The 22,051-nt window shown below is 40.3% G+C and overlaps 1 long non-coding RNA gene across 1 annotated transcript in view; it reads left to right on the top strand.

The window, feature by feature from the left end:
- The window catches only part of LOC308669599, a 76,142-nt gene extending 54,644 nt beyond the window's left edge, over positions 1-21,498 (top strand). The window contains exon 2 of the long non-coding RNA XR_014026801.1: positions 20,965-21,498. This is a non-coding gene — a long non-coding RNA (uncharacterized lncRNA). The remainder of the gene's footprint in view (positions 1-20,964) is intronic.
- The last annotated feature ends 553 nt before the right edge of the window (positions 21,499-22,051 follow it).

Below are 22,051 nucleotides of genomic sequence, written 5' to 3'. Positions count from 1 at the left end.
TTGTACTGATTCTTAGCTGCCCAAACTAATGCTGCTCTCAACGTAGTAGCTCTCAGACTAGGTGCAAACACTTCATCATAGTCCTTGTCTGACTGAGCAAATCCTTGAGCAACTAAACGTGCCTTATGGGTAACAGTCCCATCTACTCCCTTCTTCATTTTATAGACCCACTTGCAACCAATTGCACGCTCTCCCGGTGGAAGTCTAACGTTTTCATATACATCTAGATCCTGCAAGAATTTTAACTCCTTATCCATTGCTGCCTTCCATGCACTCTGTTCCTTTGCAGGATACAGTTTAATCTCATCAAAGTTAGAAGGCTCTATATTCACCTGACACACAATACTAGCCTCATATCTATCAGGTGGATGCCTATCACGAGTCGAGCGTCTAGGCAGTACAGGACTTGGTGTTGGACTCTCCTACCTCCTCTACCTCCCCTATCGAGTCCTCCTCTTTAACAGTTACAGAAGGTTGGACTTCCAGCGATGGCTGCCTCAGGGAAAGAGGAAGAGAGAATGGAGCAGTAGCTACCTCAACATAGTCGCTGCGCCTGGTGGCTTCTTTGAAGCCTCTTTGAAGCCGAGTGGGAAAGCTCGGCGGAAAGGAGGGGAGCTTTCCAGCTCCATGCTGAAAGTGCAATCTGCACGAAGATGCTGAAGAACCTCCCCGGTGCCGGTGTGGTGAGTGGATGCCTGCTATGGCCTCCTGAGGCTGCTGCTATACTGCTTGCGGAAGCTTTATCCATCCCAGCTTTAACGTAAAATTGTGCTGAGATTCGATGTCCTGACTCAAGCCAAATCGACAAGGTAGTGGAGTTTATAAATATCTCCCAACCCCGAAGCCCACACAGAGTGAAGTGGCAGGGAGACTGTGTGGCAGTATAAGAATAATACTAACTTTGGACTAAGAGGGTTTTTTTGCGATTGGATTTCAATCCTACCTTAAGATTGATGACTTTGATGATCTGGAACTTCTGCTGTTTGGGAAAGTGATTCTCCATGGACTTTATGTGCCTCCTTTCTTTTTGATTTGACTTTAATGTTTCCTGGTCTGTAGGATGCCATTGCATGAGCTGTCAATTTTGAGTTCGCTTTGTGTGTAGGAAGAATTGGAGGAGCTGTTGTCTGCTGCCATCTAGTGACCAGAGATGAGAACTTTGTCTAGTATATTATAGTTACAACTTCTCCTTTTCCTTTTTATTATTTCTATCTTTCTTTTTCACTGTGTTTATTACTTTTCATTATACTCTTCTCCATTTTGGGTCTTTACATCTCCTTTAATTATTGTTTATATTATTATTTAGAATTAATTGTAATTGCTACCTGAATTGCTAAATACTTGATTTTTTGGATTAATTTGCTTAAGGCAAATGAAATGATTACTTGCTTGGTTATTTATTACTGTTTAGCGATTAAGGTTACGAGTTAATTGATAAGTGGATACTTAATTGTGAATCAATCAATTAATTAATTAGTCAAACAATTATTTATTTGGATTCAATAGGAGTTAATGAGTAGTAATAATTTCTAAATTAGATACTTTATAGAGAGAGTGATTTTTGCTAGAAGGTGGTAAGGCTGTTTAAAATCACTTGGTGTTGTATGATTGCCTGGAAGGATTTTTTAGGAATATCCAAAATGGCTACTACGACCACTACTTTGAAGAAGAAGGCACTCACGACTTCCTTAGTTCCATCTCCAGCTACTACTTCCACGGCACCACAATGATTATCAGGATATGCTCCAAACTATACAAGAGACGCTGATTAAGAATCAAGAGTCAACATCAAAGTTTCTGGTAGAGCTAAATAAAAAGGTTGAAACGCTAACTAATGAAACACAGCAGTTTCATGCAAAATTCGAGGAAGTCCAAAATACCTTATCTAATCACGAGGAACGGATCCAAGCTACTGAGACGAAGACTGAGAAGGTGACCTGCAAAATGGACCAACTTGAACTTCGATATGCTTTGGTCAATAAAAAAATCGAGGGAGAGATTATCTTCCTTGAAATGGACCGTTCTGGTTATTTTTTTTTTATTGAAAAGTTTTACATTACATTTTATCTTTAACAATCCCTCCCCCCCGCCCTCCGCCCACCCCTTCCTAGCCCTCCCTAACCCTCCCCCCCTTCCCCCCTCCCCCCTCCCCGACTTCCCAGAGCTAAATACAAGGTATAAAAGCAGAAACAATCATAAACAACCATATGCTAACAACAATAAACTATTAAGTCTATCGCACTCTAGCTCATATGAAATGACTACAAGCAGTACTAGTATCACATAAAGAAAAGAAAAAAAACTTATTCAAATGCTAAGTGAAACTTTTTAGTCCCATATTTGTTCTGGATATAATCAATCCACTTTTTCCACTCCATAATATAACGTTGTTGCGAATGATCTTTCAAATAAGCCGAAATCTTTGCCATTTCCACCAGGTCAGAAACTTTAAGAGTCCATTCTTCTATAGTCGGGAGTTCCTCCTTCTTCCAATATTAACCTACTAAAAGTCTTGCTGCTGTAATTAAATTCAACATCAACTTGGTGTCCACAACAGTAGTATCTGTAATTATACCCAATAAGAACAGTTGCGGACAAAACTTTATCCTTTGCTTAAAAATCTTCTGCATATTCCACCAAATTTTAATCCAAAAAGCCTTAACCTTTTTACAGGTCCACCATATATGAAAGTACGTTGCATCATCGCCACCACATATCCAACATTTAGGTTGATAGTTCGGATACATACTTGCAAGCTTTTTAGGATCTAAATGCCACCTATAAAACATTTTGTAAAAGTTTTCTCTTAAGTTTTGAGCTTGTGTAAATTTTACATTCCTCACCCAGATTTTTTCCCAAGTGTCCATTGTGATAACTTCTCAAATATTCTGAGCCCACTTTATCATACAATCTTTAACAAGTTCTGTTTCTGAGTCAATTTCTATCAATGCAAGATATATCCGTTTGATATGTGCTGGACCCTGATTTCTAATTTGCTTTACCAAATTTCCATCAGTCATTGAGAAACCAATTTTCTGGTCTTCTTTCCACCTGGCCCGTAATTGACCATATTGAAACCAAGTTTGAACAATCTTCTCATCTCGTAAAAGATTATACGGCTTCAAACACCATATGTTCCTCTCCAAACTTAAGATCTCCTTGTACGTAGTCACATCATGTTTGAAGCCAACATTTATATTTTCTATTGCATGTTTCGGTATTGCCCACAACGGTATCTTGTAGTCTAACTTATGTCTATACTTCTTCCAAACTCTCAGCAATGCCTGTCTTAGAATATGCACTTTAAACACATTATCTACCTTCTTATCATACAGTAAATATGCATGCCAGCCAAATAACAAGTCGTGGCCCTCAAGATTTAATAATCTCCCTTGTGTCAAATTAATCCAGTCACTTATCCCTGACAACGCAGCAGCTTCATAATATAATTTAAAGTTGGGCATTTTAAGACCACCTCTTTCACACGTATCCTGCATAATCTTAAGTTTAACTCGTGGCCTTTTCCCTGCCCATACAAATTTATTGATACCCCGTTGCCATTCCTCCAAATTTGAATCTTTTTTAAGAATCGGTATCATTTGAAATAAAAATAAAAATTTAGGCAAGACATTCATTTTCACTGCCGCAATTCTTCCCAGTAAAGACAATTGCAATTTTTCCCAACTCTCCAATTCTTTTTGAATTTTTCCCCATAACTTTTCATAATTATTTTTATATAACTTTGCATTTGAGGGTGACAAATACACCCCCAAATATTTAACCCTTTTAACAATCTCAAATCCAGTTAACCCTTCTAAAAGGGCCTTTTGCGATGCTGTCATATTTTTGGCTAATATTTTAGTTTTTTGTACATTGACCTTAAATCCAGAAACCTTCCCATATTGCATTATTATCTCCATCAGGTCCACAACAGAATTTTCTGGCTGGGTCACCGTAACAACCAGATCGTCTGCAAACGCCCTCAATCTATAATCCTGATCTCTAATTTGAATACCCTTAATTTTTTCCGAATTCCGTATTTTAATCAATAATATCTCCAATGTTAATACAAATAATAAAGGTGATAACAGACACCCTTGTCTTGTGCCCTTTTCAATATTGCATACTTCAGTCAAACTATTATTTACTATTATTCGGGCAGTTTGTTTTTGATATAATGCCCTGATTGGTTGTAAAAATTTATCCCCAAAATTCATTTTATCTAAAACTTTCATCAAAAATTGCCAATCCAGTTGATCAAAGGCTTTTTCAGCATCTAAAAAGATCAACGCCGCAGGGATCTGGTTGTTCCTTTCCAAAAACTCTACCAAGTCAACTATATGCCTCACATTATTTTTCATTTGCCTACCACTAATAAACCCAGTTTGGTCCCCATGAATCATCTGTTGCAAAACCCTCATCAATCTATTAGCTAAAACCTTAGCAAATATCTTGTAGTCCAGATTCAAAAGTGATATTGGTCTGTAATTTCTTACTTGAGTAACATCCTGATCTTCCTTCGGAATCAGGGAAATAAAAGCAGTTCTCCAAGACGGAGGCACCTTTCCTCCCCTTTGAATTGTCTGAAACAATTCCCTTAATGGCTTTATCACCTCCGATTGTAGATTTTTGTAATAGACCGCAGTCAGTCCATCCATACCTGGCGCTTTATCCACCTTCAACTGCTTAATTGCTAAAAAAATTTCTTCTTCTGTTATCAATTGATTAATCTTCTTCCTTTTGTTCTTGTGTAAGAACCGGGATGTTGGCATTCTTCAGATATACGTCAATATCTGCTTCATTAATCTTATCTTTAGCATATAATTTAGAATAAAAGTCCACAAAGGCTTCCTTAATAAGATCCTGTTGATACACAACCTTACCTTTATGTTCTATTTTATCTATGTTAGAAGCCCTTTGCTTTTTCCTTAACCTGTAAGCCAACCATCTACCTGGTTTATTGGCATTGCAAAAAGTGTTATGTCTAGCAAACCGTAAGTTAGTTGCCACCTGATCAGCCATCAGCTTATCAAATTGTCCTCTTAACAAATTAATAACCTCTTTGATCTTCACATCCGATGGATTCAAAATTAGGGCCTTTTCTTTTTCCCTAATTTCATTCTCCAATTCTTTCCTCCTAGCTTTCAAGTTACGTCTATATTTATTATTCATATATATTAACACCCCTCTCATATAAGCTTTACTAGCGTCCCAAACCATGTCCATAGAAGTATCCTTGTTCATATTAATTTCAAAAAAGTCCATCAGTTTTTTACATTCTTCCACATTACTCTGATTTCTAAACAAGTTCTCATTTAAGCACCAAGAGCGCCTATCTCCATTGTTCTTATTAATCTCTAACCAGACTGGACTATGGTCAGATATAGTTCTTGGACAAATCTTTATCTTCTTAATCCTAGAAAAAAAATCATTAGCCAGTAATATAAAATCAATCCTGGAAAAAGATTGGTTTCTATCAGAAAAAAAAGTATAATCCTTTTCATGTAGATGTGTGTCTCTCCAGATATCTCGCAATTCCAGATCATCCTTCATTTCAAAAAAAGATTTAGGCAATCTAGCATGGCTCGGGGCATGTTTAAAAGAACCCCACTTGTCCAGTTGTACGTCCAAGACACCATTCCAATCTCCCATAAAAATAAAAGATTTATAATCCATCTGGGTAATCTTAATATGTACAACAACTTTATTGATTAGCCCTTGGGCCATATCAAAGTACAAAGTTCCAGCAACAAACCATCACCAAAACTAGACAAAAGCAATCCGAAATGGAATTTGATAAAATACAATTTAAAATGGAATTAAAATACAATTTAAGTTAAAATAGTAATAAAATGCAAATTTAAGATATAGATAAAATATGGAAACATTATATTTCGGAGTCGCCCTTACAATCTACCCCAATCAGTCCCACATATGCAGATCTTAACTGGATCATTTTGTTCAAATACTGTGCTACGTTGGATGTTATTTTCAAGTTCTGGCCGGACATAAGGTAAGTTATTTTGATATGGGGATCCCAATGGGTCATTCGTTTGGTATATAGACCAAGATACCTGTCTCTCACCCTCTTATACAAACAACAGTCAAATAGGATGTGAGCCAGGTCCTCTACCTCTGCCGCTCCGCAAATGCAGAGACGTTCATTGTACGGTATAGCATGAAATCTCCCATATCTGACCATTGTGTCAAGCTGTTCGAATCTCGCTCTCGTAAATATCTCCCTAAGATGTTTTGGGAGTTGTAACTTCAAATAACTGTCCACTTGAAAAGTACATTTGTATTTACTCAGCCATTTCAAGTTACCCACCTTACTAAGGATAGCTATATCAGTTTGTGATTCTATATCCTTAATTCTTTGGGCAACTCTTTTTTTAGATTGTTCTCCTGTTACGCAAGAAACAGGAGGGCCACAGCTTCTTACAAAATTTGTTAGTTTGGTGATCCAGGAGATTTGTGATTGCAGTTTTATTTGCTCTAGTAGGCATAATTTGGGGAGTCTATCAGTCTCCATTTCATTAACTTTGCACCAGTAGTTATAAGCTCTAATTTTAGATAATGCCTGAATTGTATGAATTCCCAATTCAGCTCTAACTGCTGCAGCAGATGTTCTTGGATCTACACCCAAAATGCATCTCAGATGCTGGGACTGTGTTCGTTCTAAAGCTGTGGTTGAATAAAGACCCCAAATTTCTGCTCCATACAAGAGCATTGTCGTAACCTTAGCCTTATAAACTTTGAGTAGTGGAGCTAGGGACCCTGGATAACTATGGTTCTTTAGTTTGAGCAATAAATTCAAACGGGCTTTTGCTCTAAATGTACTTCGTTGATGATGGCAGGCCCAAGATCCAGTCTTGGAAAAAGTTACTCCCAAATATACAAAGGTATTAACCTGTTCAATTGGTTCACCGTCTAATTGCCACTTATGTCTCTGATGGTTTCTTCCAAACACCATTATTTTCGATTTGGATTTGCTAATAATTAGGGAGTTATCCTGGCAATAAGAGCTGAATCTTCTTAATAGCCTACGTAATCCTACTTGTGAGTATGATAATAAAATCATATCATCAGCATAAAGCAAGCTCTTACAGTAAGTATTTAGGATCATCGGCATGTGTACCATGGTATCCTTCATTAACCCTGGCAAATCATTGATGTATAAATTAAATAATAATGGGGCCAGGATACACCCTTGCCTTATCCCTTTATTTGTGTGAATCCTGTTAGTCAGGGCCCCATTAACCCCATACCGCACCCTCAAACAGGTACTTGTGTAAAGGGCTTTAATCAAAGCCAGAAGTCTGGGTTCTATTTTAAGAGATGTCAATTTACTCCATAGTACGTCTCTATTTACCATATCAAATGCTGCTGTAAGATCTATAAAAGCAGCAAACGGGTCTCCTCTTATAGGCATAGTTGGCAATTAGATGGTTCAAAACAAAGCAGTTATCAATAGTAGATCTGTTCTGTCTAAAACCTGCTTGTTCTTCTGTGAGGATGTTGTTTTCCTCTACCCAGATTTCAATTCTGTTCAAAAGGTACCTAGCATATATTTTTGCTACAATGTCAATCAGGCTGATGGGCCTATAATTACTAGGATCCTTTTTATTCCCTTTTTTATATATAGGGACAACTATTGCCATCTTCCACCTGTCTGGTATATGGCAGGTGTTATTTATGTGTGTAAAAAGACCTGCTAATACAGGGCCCCACCAGTTGGGAAATTTCTTAAATAATTCTGCTGGTAAAAAATCCTCGCCTGGGGCTTTATTGCTCTTTAAGCTTTTAATGATGGACTGTATCTCCTTTTCTGAGACTGGTGGCCAAGGGGGGAGAGTTCTAGGATTTACCAAATCACTGTTTAAAAATAATTTCTTTACCGGTTTGGTGGGGGCAAACAAGCACTGGTAATAATTCTCCCAGTCCGCAGCAGAGATTGGTATCTGATAAGGTGCCTGCGAATGAGTTACTTACTGGAGCAGACTGTCTGTTTGCAATATAATCCTCCATTTTCTGCTGCTTCAAAGGCTTGGATATACTTTCTGCTGCAGAGTGCTGTCTCTTCCTTCTTTTCCCCATTCAGGTTTGTTAAAACAGGTTTAAAAATAAGTTTAAAACTATGGTTTAAAAGGTTGAAATGGGTTAAAAATGGGTTTAAAAAGTTTAAAAGAGGTAGGTTAAAATACAATATTAAAAGAGGTTAAAAAGTTAAAATAAAAATAAAGTAAAATAAAATAAAACCTTTACTTTTGGAGGAGCTCTTTACAGCCTTTGCTGCCTCTCCACCATCTTGGCTCCGCCTTAATATGTAGTGTTCTATAAAAGTCAGCTTGTTGTTGATTAGGAGCATACAATCCAACCAAAAGCGTTTTTTTGCCTTCTAACAGCAGATCTATCATAACATATCTTCCTTGTTTATCTGCTTCTATTAGTTCCGCTGTCAGAGTATTCTTAACATAAATAACCACTCCATTTTTCTTATTCATTGCAGAAGCAGTAAATTGCATACCCAACCTTAAGTTCAGCAGGTATTTTTGGTCCATAACCCTAATATGTGTTTCTTGCAAGCAAATAACATCAGTCTTAAATTGTTTTAAGTATTGAAAAACTTTCTTTCTCTTCTGTGGTGAGTTTAATCCATTAACGTTCCAAGTTAGGAACTTAGTCGCCATCCTTGGCGTCCCGAAGATTCTGGAGCACGCCTGCCAGGATCCCCTTAACTTCCTTAGGCCGCGCCCCTCCCACAGCTTCGCTATAGGTACGCTTTGGAGGTTCCATAACTTTCTGCTGATCTTGCTCTTGCTCTTGTCTCACTCGTCTTAAGGCGGCACGCGTCATCCTCTGCTCTCTAGCATCTGCCGATGAAGCTGTAATTTGATCCCCTCCAGTACCTTTCTCATCTGTCTGTGTTCCTTCAGCATCTTGAGGCTTTCCCTCGCCATTTTTCTTTGCAGATTCCAAAAGTGGTAGAGGGGTTGCTTTTAAAACTTTGCTATAAAAATCACGTGCCTGGATCACTGTGACCAAACGGTGTCTCGTGCCTTCATGCATCACCACCATGCCCACTGGTATCTCCCATCTAAACTTGATATCACATTTCTTAAGTTCCTGTGCCAAAAAAGCAAAATCTTTCCTTCTCCTTAGAATTCTTGGAGGAATCTCTTTTTAAACCAAAACTTCTTGCTCAGCAACCACAAGCTTAGTATCATAAGCAACTTGGATAACTTCATTCCTGATTGCTCTCTTTGTAAAATAAACCACCACATCTCTAGGTAGCTTCCTCTGCCTTGCAATCCATGAATTCACACGAACCAGAGTCAAGTCTCCATCCATTTTATCCATTGTATTTTCATTCTCTAAAACTTTTGCTTCTAGTCTGGAATTCTGTTGACTAAGATCCTCCACTTTTTCATCCAAGCACTGAACACATACAGCCACACCTTCAAGTGCAGGCAAGATGTCTGCCCTCATTGCTGTAAACTTCTCTTCCATCTTCTCCTCCAGCTTTTCCATCTTCTCCTCCAGCTTTTCCATCTTTTCATCTATAATATCTGCTATTTGTTGTGAGTGCTTTTCCAAAGCATACTGTAAATCCTTAACCGTCAGTGCTGGAGCAGGTGCAGGAGGAAGTAAAGCTTGCAGCGAGGACTGTTGCACCGGGGAAGCCCCCGCACTCCGGAGAGCTTTAGAAGTTTTACTCGCCATCTTCCCCCACTTTCACTTGCTACGCACTTTCACTTTTAAAAAACCATAAAGTCCATTGAACTAGAGAACAAAAATCCACTTCACCTTGACCTCCTGTACCGCTCTGCCTGCCTCTTCACACTCGAAAGTCTTTCCTTCTGGCAGGGGTGGTTGCTAACGCTTGGTTCTGCTCCCAAAAACACGGAGCAGAAGTGCTGCGCAGCCCGGAGCAAACCCAGGCTTCGGGGGGGCTTGATCCTTCAGCCGCCCGAACTAAAAGCTCAGGCGGCCCCGGAGAGCTCAACCCCTACCTGGGGCCTCACCCCCTCCTCTTCTCCCAAGGAGGGGGCTTCCGAACCACCTAAACAGCTGATCGGCGCTGTTTTCGGCAGTTCAACAAAGCCGCGGAGCAGACAGCCCGGAGATGGCTGTCTTCAGCGTCGCGTCGCCACCGGAAGTCCGTTCTGGTTATTTTTTATGGTTTTAGAACGTCCCCGAGGAGAAAGACGAGCGTTTGGATGTATTGATGGGAGAGATTGTGGCAGGAATTACTGGAAAGGATCATGGAGACGTCTCAAGAGACATTGATGACATCTTTCGAGTATATACTAGCTACGCTTGACGCAATAAGCTCCCAAGAGAGATTCATGTTCGATTTACCAGGACGACACTGAGGGACGAAATATTTCAGAAAACGAGAGATCAAGCTTTTATCTATAAAGGCAATCGATTGACAGTTCTGCCTCAACTTCCGAAATGGGTACGACATATTTGGAGAAAATATGATTTTCTCACAACATGGTTGAGGAAACATGGGATACGCTTTCGTTGGCTCCTACCCGAAGGCCTGACCTTTACTTGGCAAGAGCAGAGGTTACGACTGGAAACTATACAAGAAGCACAAGACTTTTCAGAGACCTATATCAATTCTAGTGACCAAGAGAGTGAGGGTGTTAATGAAAGTAAAAGCCAAGAGGAAGTAACCCAGGAAATAACAACCAAAGAGTATACTGGACAAGATAAGGAAATAGCCCATTCTGGAGAAGATAGAGGAACGAATTCCCAAATTGAGACCAGATCCCGGCAATTTAAGAACACAAATAAGTATTTATTTATATACCGCCCTTTTCCCGAGGGACTCAGGGCAGTTTACAGGGCAAATTAAAACAGTGCAATGTACAAATTAAAATTAAATTAAATTAATAGCCCCAAAAGAGTTTAAAATTTAAAATTTAAAACCTTAAAATCCCTCAGTCCAGGCCGGCTAACTCAAATAGCCAGGTTTTTAGGTCCCGGAGAAACGAGCGAAGGTCGGGGGCGATCTGGAGTTCCACAGGCAGTTGATTCCATAGGGCAGGACCGCCCACCGAGAACGCTCTCCCCCTGGGGATCGCCCGTCGGAACTCCCTGACTGGCGGGACCCTGAGGAGGCCCTCCCTGTGGGAGCACACAGGACGATGGGAAGTTGATGCTGGCAGCAGGTGCTCCCTAAGATAATCTGGACCCATGCCATTTAGGGCTTTATAGGTCATCACCAGCACCTTGAATCTCACCTGGAGGGCAACTGGAAGCCAATGCAGCTCGCGGAGAAGAGGCATTACATGGGAGTATCAGGAGACCCCCATCACAACTCACGTGGCTGCATTCTGCACCAGCTGAAGCCTCCGAGTGGTCCTCAAGGGCAGCCCCATGTAGAGAGCATTGCAGTAGTCTATCCGGGAGGTCACAAGCGCATGAGTGACTGTGCGTAGGGCATCTCGGTCCAGATAGGGCCGCAACTGGCACACCAGGCAAACCTGGGCAAAAGCCCCCCTGGCCACGGCTCCTATATGATCTTCAAAACTGAGCCATGAGTCCAGGAGGATGCCCAAGTTGCGGGCCCTATCTACGGGGGGTAACACCTCACCCCCCATAGTTAGCGATGGAATAGACTGGTTGATCCGAGATGCTGGTATGCACAACCACTCAGTCTTGGTGGGATTGAGACGAAGCCTGTTTCTCCCCATCCAAACCCGGACCGCCTCCAGGCAACGGGACATCACGTCGAGGGCATCACTGGGTTGGTTCGGGGTGGAAAGAAAAAGCTGGGTATCATCAGCGTACTGATGATACCCCACCCCAAAACCACGAATGAGCTCACCCAGCGGCTTCATATAGATGTTGAACAAGAGGGGAGAGAGGACCGACCCCTGAGGGACTCCACAAACGAGAGGCCTCGGGGTGGACCTCTGCCCTCCCGTCAACACCGACTGCGAGCAGCCCAGGAGATAGGAGGAGAACCACTGTAGAACAGTGCCACCCACTCCCAACCCCCTGAGACGCTGCAGTAGGATACCATGGTCGATGGTATCAAAAGCCGCTGAGAGGTCTAATAGGACTAGGACAGAGGAACAACCCCTGTCCTGAGCCCGCCAGAGATCATTAACCAGCGCGACCAATGCCATCTCCGTGCTGTACCCGGGCCTAAAGCCCAATTGGTATGGGTTCATATAATCAGCTTCCTCCAGGAACAGAGGGAGCTGATGCGCCACCATGCTCTCAACAACCTTCGCAAGAAAGCGAAGGTTGGAGACCGGACGATAGTTGTTCAAAATAGCCAGGTCCAGGGCAGGCATCTTGAGGAGGGGCCTCACCACTGCCTCCTTCAAGGCAGCAGGGAAGGTACCCTCCCTCAAAGAAGCAGTTATTACTGCCTGGAACCAGCATTGTGTCCCCTCCCGAGCTGCATACACAAGCCAGGAGGGGCACAGGTCCAATAAACATGTGGTGGAACTCAGTCTCCTCATGATCCTGTCCACCTCTTCCAGGGTCACAGGATTGAATTCATTCCAGATAACATTCCCAAGACCGCTTGACTCCCCCCCGTCAGTCTCTGCCCAGTCAGAATCCAAACCTCAGAACGTCCCCATCAGTAGAGGTATGGACGAGGGGCTCCGTCTGTTTTCCACCAACATTAATGGTCTGTATACTCCTATTCAGAGGAAAAGTGTTTGGGCTAACCTCCAGAAAGATAACTATGACATTATATGTCTACAAGAGATTCATATAAGGAAAGATCATCTTAAGAACCTAACCTATCCTAAACTGGGGAAGTTGTATGTATCGTTGGCCGATCAAAAAAAAAAGGGGAGTGGGGGACTTCCGGTGGCGACGCGGCGCCGAAGACAGCCATCTCCGGGCTGTCCGCTCCGCAGCTGTGTTTATCCACCTAAAACAGCGCCGATCAGCTGTTTAGGTGGATTTGAAGCCCCCTCCTCGGGAGAAGAGGGGGGGTGAGGCCACAGGTAGGGGTTGAGCTCTCCGGGGCCGCCTGAGCTGAAAGTTTGGGCGGCTGAAGGATTGAGCCCCCCCGAAGCCTGGGTTAACTCCGAGCTGCGCAGCGTCTCTGCTCCGTGATTTTTGGAGCAGAGCCAGGCGTTAGCAACCACCCCTGCCAGAAGGAAAGACTCTCGAGTAATAAGGAGCAGGCAGAGCGGTACAGGAGGCCAAGGTGAAGTGGACTTTTACTTTTACTCCCTAGCTCAATGGATTTTACAGCTTTAAAGTGAAAGTACGCAACAAGTGAAAGTGGGGAAAGATGGCGGCTAAATATTCCTCTAAAGTTCTTCGGAGTGCGGGAACTTCCCCGGTGCAACAGACTTCGTTGCAAGCTTTGCTTCCTCCTGCACCTCCTCTGGCATTGACGCTTAAGGATTTACAAGATGCCTTTGCAAAGCAATCCCAGGTAATGTCAGATATGATGGATGATAAGATGGCAAAGCTGGATGTCTCTGACAGACATCAATCTTTTTCCAGGATTGATTTTATTTTGTTGACTAATGACTTTTTTCCTAGGATTAAGAAGGTAAAGATCTGTGCAAGAACTATTTCTGACCATAGCCCAGTTTGGTTAGAGATCGATAAGGACAATAGGGATAGGCGCTCGTGGCGCGTAAATGAGAATTTGTTTAGAAACCAGAGAAATGTGGAAGAATGTAAACAGCAGATGAAGGATTTCTTTGAAATTAATATGAATAAGGATACCTCTATGGACATGGTTTGGGATGCTAGCAAGGCCTACATGAGAGGGGTGTTGATATATATGAATAATAAATGCAGACGTACTTTGGAAGTTAGAAGGAAAGAATTGGAGAATGAAATTAGGGAAAAAGAAAAGGCCCTAATCAAGAATCCATTGGATGTGAAGACTAAGGAGGTTATTAATCTATTAAGAGGACAATTTGATAAGTTGATGGCGGATCAAGTGGCAACCAATTTACGGTTTGCTAGGCATAATACTTTTTGCAATGCTAATAAGCCAGGTAGATGGCTAGCTTATAGACTAAGGAAAAAGCAAAGGGCTTCTAATATAGATAAAATTGAATATAGGGGAAAGGTTGTGCTTCAACAGGATCTTATTAAGGAAGCCTTTGTGGATTTTTATTCTAAATTATATGCTAAGGAGAAGATTAATGAAAAAGACATTGATGTATATTTGGAGAATGCTAGCATCCCGGTTCTTACGCAAGCACAAAAGGAGGAGATTAATCAATTGATAACAGGAGAAGAAATTCTTATAGCAATTAAGGAATTGAAGATGGATAAAGCGCCAGGCACGGATGGTTTGACTGCGGCTTACTACAAAAATTTACAATTGGAGTTGATAAAGCCGTTAAAGGAACTGTTCCAGACAATTCAGAGAGGGGGAAAGGTGCCTCCATCTTGGAGAACTGCTTTTATCTCTTTGATTCCGAAGGAAGATCAAGATGCTACTCAAGTAAAAAACTATAGACCGATATCACTTTTAAATACAGATTACAAGATATTTGCTAAGGTGTTAGCTAACAGATTGATGAGGGTTCTGCAACAGGTGATTCATGGGGATCAAACTGGGTTTATTAGTGGTAGGCAAATGAAAAATAATGTGAGGCATATAGTTGATGTGATAGAGTTTTTGGAAAGGAACAACCAGATCCCTGCGGCGCTAATTTTTCTAGATGCTGAAAAAGCTTTTGATCAATTGAATTGGCAATTTTTGATGAAAGTTTTAGATAAAATGAATTTTGGGGATAAATTTTTGCAACCAATTAGGTGGAGCAGTGGGCTAATGCCTCCTTAAGTAACACCAGCTGCCTGCAGTTAGTGCAGGTTCGAGTCCCACCAGGCTCAAGGTTGACTCAGCCTTCCATCCTTCCGAGGTAGGTAAAATGAGGACCCAGATTGTTGGGGGCAATTAAGCTGACTTTGTAAAAATGCCGCTTGGGGTGTGTGTGAAAGCCCTAATAAGCAGGCATATACATAGAATGAAGGCTATTGCTAAGCACATTGGTTTGTGCTTAAATTGTAAGCCGCCCTGAGTCTTTGGAGAAGGGCGGGATATAAATGGGATTAAAATAAAAAATAAAAAAAAATTATATCAAAAACAAACTGCCCGAATAATAGTTAACAATAGTTTGACTGAAGCATGCAATATTGAGAAGGGCACAAGGCAAGGGTGTCCGTTATCACCTTTATTATTTGTGTTAACATTGGAGATATTATTGGTAAAAATACGGAATTCGGAAAGAATTAAGGGTATACAAATTAGAGATCAGGATTATAGACTGAGAGCGTTCGCAGATGATCTGGTTGTTACGGTGACCCAGCCGGAAAACTCTGTTGTGGACCTGATGGAGATAATAATGCAATATGGGAAGGTTTCTGGATTTAAAGTTAATGCACAAAAAACTAAAATTCTGGCCAAAAATATGACAGTATCGCAAAAGGCCCTTTTAGAAGGATTAACTGGATTTGAGATTGCTAAAAGGGTCAAATATTTGGGGGTGTTTTTGTCACCCTCTAATACAAAGTTATATAAAAAGAACTATGAAAAATTATGGGGAAAAATTCAAAAAGAAATGGAGAGCTGGGAAAAATTGCAATTGTCTTTGCTGGGAAGAATTGCAGCAGTGAAAATGAATGTCCTGCCTAAATTTCTATTTTTATTTCAAATGATACCGGTTCTTTAAAAAGATTCTAATTTGGAAGAATGGCAACGGGGTATCAATAAATTTGTTTGGGCACGGAAAAGGCCACGAGTTAAACTTAAGATTATGCAGGATACTCGTGAAAGAGGTGGTCTCAAAATGCCTAATCTTAAATTATATTATGAAGCTGCTGCGTTATCAGGAATAAGTGATTGTATTAATTTGACACAAGAGAGATTATTAAATCTTGAGGGCCATGACTTGTTATTTGGCTGGCATGCATATTTGTTGTATGATAAGAAGGTTGATAATGTGTTTAAAGTGCCTATTTTAAGACAGGCATTGTTGAGAGTTTGGAAGAAGTATAGACATAAGTTAGATTACAAGATGCCGTTGTGGGCAATTCCAAAACACGCAATAGAAAACATAAATGTTGGTTTCAAACATGATGTGACTACGTATAAGGAGATTTTAAGCTTGGAAAGAAGTGTCTGGTGTTTAAAGCCGTACAACCTCTTGCGAGATGAGAAGATTGTTCAAACTTGGTTTCAATATACTCAGTTACGGGCCAGGTGGAAAGAAGATCAGAAAATTGGTTTTGCAATGACTGACGAAAATTTGATAAAGCAAATTAGAAATCAGGGTCCAGCACATATCAAACGGATATATCTTGCATTGATAGAAATTGACTCAGAAACAGAACTTGTTAAAGATTGTATGATAAAATGGGCCCAGAATATCCAAGAAGTTATTACAATGGACACGTGGGAAAAGATCTGGGTGAGGAACGTAAAATTTACACAAGCTCAAAACCTAAGAGAGAACTTTTATAAAATGTTTTATAGATGGCATTTAGATCCTAAAAAGCTTGCAAGTATGTATCCGAACTATCAGCCAAAATGCTGGAGGTGTGGTGGCTAAGATGCAACGTATTTTCACATATGGTGGACCTGCAAAAAGGTTAAGGCTTTTTGGATAAAAATTTGGTGGAATATGCAGAAGATCTTCAAGCAAAGGATAAAGTTTTGTCCGCAATTTTTTTTGTTGGGTATAATTACAGATGCTACTGTTGTGGACACTAAGTTGATGTTGAATTTAATTACAGCAGCAAGACTTTTAATAGGTCAATATTGGAAGAAGGAGGAACTGCCGACTATAGAAGAATGGACTCTAAAGCTTTCTGACCTGGCGGAAATGGCAAAGATCTCGGCTTATTTGAAAGATCATTCGCAAGAACGTTATATTATGGAGTGGAAAAAATGGATTGATTATATCCAGAACAAATATGGGACTAAAAAGTTTCATTTAGCATTTAAATAAGTCTTCCTTTCTTTTTTCTTTTTTCTTTCTTTTTATATGTAATATTAATATTGCTTGTAGTTATTTTATATGAGCTAGAGAGTGATAGATTTAAGAATTTATTGTTGGTAGCATATGGATGTTTATGATTGTTTTTTGTTTTTATACCTTGTACTTAGCTCTGGGAAGTCGGGGGGGAGGGGGAAATGGGGGGGAGGGGCAGGGAGGGATAGGTAGGGGTGGGGGGAGGGGGGATTGTTAAAGATAAAATGTACTTTAAAACTTTTCAATAAAAAAAAGGGGGAGTGGTTGTTTACGATCAGAAAGGTCTGGTGAAACGTCAAATATGTGCTGATATAGAAGGTAGAATATTGATGTTAGAGATTTTTATTGGTCAAAAGATAGTACTGTTGGTTAATATATATGCCCCCAATGTCAATCAATTAGGCTTTTTTAGAGACCTTTACAAGAAAATAAATGAATTAGACTATGAGCATATATGTATTGTAGGGGACTTTAATGCGATCGTAGAAACAGTAATTGACAGGAGCAGGATCTCCAAAATACAAAAAAGGACACAGAAAGGTACTCCCTAAAACATGGGAAAACTTAAGAATAGAAATGGGGCTAAGAGATGTGTGGCGAGATCTCCATCCCATGCAAAAGCATTATACATATTTCTCTCCCAGGCACAGGTTTTGGTCTAGGATTGATATGTTCTGGTCAACTTCGGATTTGAAAGAAGAGATAAAATTTGCTGAATAGGTACAAACATATGGGCAGACCACCATCCTTTGATACTAGAATGGAAGGGGTCCACCAAAAGAACGAGATGGTCTATGAGGGCTGAGATAATGAAAGACGAGGGATTTATAAACATGATTAAAAAAGAAGCCCTGAGTCTTCGGAGAAGGGCGGGATATAAATGGAATTAAAATAAAAAAATAAATAAATAAAAATAAAATAAGAAAGAAGATACATCTCTTCAAAATATTTGGGACACAGCCAAGGCTGTTGTCAGGGGATTGGTAATAAAATATACAGCTGCTAACTGGAAAAAAGAGAAGGCAGAACGGATAAAGTTACTGGCCGAACTGGAGACAGTTGAGGAGGAGCTACGTTTAGATCCGTCTAATAATTTGACTAAAGAGAAAATAGATCTGATTAGATATGACTTATCTATTTTAGATCAAAAAGATTTGATGAATAAAATTCGGAAGTGTAGTCAAACACAATTCGAGTACGCCAATAAACCTGGCCGGTGGTTATCTTACAGATTAAGGAAAGAAACAGAATCTTCGTGGCGCCTTGGTGGAGCAGTGGGCTAATGCCTCCTTAAGTAACACCAGCTGCCTGCACTTAGTGCAGGTTCGAGTCCCACCAGGCTCAAGGTTGACTCAGCCTTCCATCCTTCTGAGGTAGGTAAAATGAGGACCCAGATTGTTGGGGGCAATAAGCTGACTTTGTAAAAATGCCGCTTGGGGGGGGGCGAAAGCCCTAATAAGCAGGCATATACAAAGAATGAAGGTTATTGCTAAGCACATTGATTTGTGCTTCTTAGATTGTAAGCCGCCCTGAGTCTTCGGAGAAGGGCGGGATATAAATGGGATAAAAAAAAAAGAATCTAGGAAGATTGAAATGCTTAGAGATTCCACAGGCAATTTGGTCGGTATGACAGAACAAAAAGCAAAGGTGGCGCAAGAGTTTTACTCTTCTCTCTATAGCTAGGAAACTTACCAGGGAGATAGGGTCAGGAGCTATCTCCAGAATTTGCAGATTGAGGCAATCCCTGATTCTTGTAAAGAAATTCTAAATGCAGAAATTACCAGCAGGGAAATTGCAGTAGCTGTTAGGAAACAGGCAGGTGGTAAGACCCCAGGACCAGATGGAATCCCTAGTGAATTTTATAAAGAGATTTTCGACTCAATTAATTTACAAATGAAGGACGTATTCAATGAGGTCCTAATAGAATCCAAGATACCCTGGTCCTGGACAGAGGCCTATATTTCCCTAATCCTGAAACCTGATACCGATAGAACTTTGATTCAGAACTATAGACCAATCTCGCTCCTGAATGTGGACTATAAGATTTTTGCGACAATTTTAGCTGAGAGGCTTCAGGTGTTTTTGTCCCGTTTTATCCACCAAGACCAGAATGGTTTTTTACCCCATAGGCATCCGAGGGATAACTTAAGAGTAGTATTGAATGCCTTAGAATACTATGAGACCCATGCAGACAAATCTATGGTAATGATTTTTCTGGATGCTAAAAAGGCCTTTGATAGAGTCAACTGGAACTTTATAATACAACAATTGGAAGTGATGGGCTTTGGTTCTCAATTTACAAAGGCAGTTCAAGCTATCTATGCTAAGCAGTCAGCAAGGTTGCTGCTCAACGGATTAATATCAGAGGAGATACAGATTTGTAAGCGTACTAGACAAAGATGCCCTCTTTCACCACTGCTTTTTATCTTAATCTGGAACCATTTCTTCAGACGATTAGACAGGATTCGGAAATTAAGGGTTTAAAAGTTAAAGGGGAGGAATATAAACTTGAAGCATTTGCTGATGATTTGGTTTTTATATTAGAAGATCCTCTGACTACAGGGCCAAAACTACTTGTAAAATTGGATAACTATGGAGAGGTAGCGGGATTAAAAATTAATAAGGATAAAACTAAAATGATAACAAAAAATTTGTCGTATATTCAAAAGGAACAGATCCAAAATATTATGGGGATTAATTGTGTTAAAAATTTTAAATATTTGGGTGTTTGGTTGACAAACAAGTGCTCCACCATCAAAGAGCTTAATTATTCAAAACTGTTAGTAGATACAGCGAATGACTTGGATAGATGGCGCCATATACAGATCTCGCTCTTGGGTAGAATTGCTGTGATAAAAGCTCATATCCTACCGAAATAGATCTTTTTATTCCAAATGGCCCCTGCAAGATTGGGGAATTTTTTTTTTAGGAAATTAGAACAAATTTTGGGTAAATTTATTTGGCGAGGGGAAAAAACTCGTATAAAAAGGAAGATGTTGCAGGAGCATGAAACAAAAGGTGGCTTGGGCTCCCTATGTGGGAGCTTTATTACCAAGCCTCTTCCTTGGTTTGGATAAAAGATTGGGTGACCCTTTCAAGGAAACGTATTTTGACACTTGAAGGGTATGATTTCAGCGAGGTTGGCATTCCTTTTTATGGCCACAGAAGGATAAGCAGTCTAAGTATTTTACCACTCATTACATTAGAGGAAATTTGCAAAGGGTTTGGGAGGTGGTTAAAAACCAAGTGTATACACAGATCCCCAAATGGGTATCTCCGCTAGAAGCAGTGACCCTCCCGACTGTACACAGCATAAAGAGAAATTGGACCTATGGTGACTTGTTGGATGAAGGTGGGAGACTTAGATCCAGAGCTGATCTTCAAATTAGAGGATGCAACATAGATTGGTGGTCCTATGCCCAAATACAAACTAGAACCACCAGAGACAAACAAGAGTATGGTATCGCTCTTCAATTACAATCAATCGATAAACTCTTCTTGGGTAGTCAAAGGAAATTTATCTCTAACGTATACAAGCTTCTGCTGTCCAGTTTCATGGAGGAAGAGATTGTAAAAGACACGATGATTGCCTGGGGGAGAAATATCGGGAGGATAATACAGCTTGATATGTGGCAGAACTTATGGCATAAGACCATGAAACTGACCATATCCTCCTCCTTTAAGGAAAATTTCTATAAAATGATCTACCGTTGGTATCTCCCCCCTGTTAGAATCACTAAAATGTTTCCAGGATCTTCTGACAGATGCTGGAAATTTTGCTTGGCCAAGGGTACCTTCTTCCACCAATGGTGGACCTGCTTATATACCAGATGATATTGGAGAAAAATTCAACAGTGGCTGTTGGAAATAACCGGCGTGAGCTTCCCTATGCAGCCAGACCTCTACTTATTGGGTATAAGACCAGTCAATATTGACAAAAGAGATTGGTATATATTTGTTCATGTCTCAACAGCAGCAAGGATGGCCTTTGCCCAATTGTGGAAGGACCCAGATATACCCCCTGATCATTTGATAATAAACAAGATTCTCCGTTGTGCCGAGATGGACAGGTTAACGTACATTTTAAAAGATAAACGTGAATCACTATATAATATAAGTTGGAACAAATGTTTTGTATGGCTTAAAAGAAGGCTCAATTTACGAGACGAATGATGAGATCGCCCACTCAATTTATTTGTGTAATTTATTAGGCCTACAAGGTTGATAAGATATGACCAATGGTAGTTTTGTTTTGTTTTTTTCTTTTTCTAATGATAATGATATTCTATGTATTGAAAAGTTTAGCTGGGATGATATATTTTTGGTTAATAGAAGAGTAGATATAACTCTCGGTCTGTTTTATTTGTTTTTCACGATTTGTACTATGTGATTATATGGTTTGTGTCTTTAAAGCCCTTGTCCCTTTCCCTATGTATTATTCTGTTGTCAATTTTACTGTAAATAATTCATAAAGATTATTTTTTTAAAAAAAAAGTTACAGAAGGTTCATCACCACTCCTGTCTTCAATATCAGAGGTGTCACTAAACATGAGAGGATCAACACCAACACTTTCCTGCTCTAGTTTGCTCCAACCAACGTGTTCTAGAAACTTAGCACTAGCACTACAGTACACGTTAGTGGTACCTTGTTCCCAAAACCTAAAAGACCTATGGTTGGACTCATAGCCAACAAAAAACAATTGTCTTGCTCTATGTTGTCCCTTTCACCTCAGTTGTGCTGGAATATGAACCCATGCTGGGGCTCCAAATGTGTGTAAGTAACCTAGATCAGGTTTCCTACCATGCCAGCGTGTATATGGTAGTTCACCGGTTGTAGAATTAACCACAACATTTAAGACATGGTTAGCACACATCGTTGCCTCTCCCCACAGTTTTTCGGGTAATCCAGAATCAGACAACATTGTTCTAGCCATAGCCTGCAGCGTTTGCCCTCTTTGCTCAACAAACGCATTGTGTTGTGGTCTGTAAGGGGCTGAACGCTTGTGTTCAATGCCAGCTGTCTGTAACATAGCTACAAAATGCGTATTGGTAAACTCAGT

This window comes from Vipera berus (assembly GCF_964194415.1).
Source record: "Vipera berus genome assembly, chromosome: 6".
In the NCBI taxonomy this organism is placed as follows: Eukaryota; Metazoa; Chordata; class Lepidosauria; order Squamata; family Viperidae; genus Vipera; species Vipera berus.
Note: the sequence above shows the minus strand (reverse complement) of the source record. Positions and strands in the feature narration are given on the sequence as shown.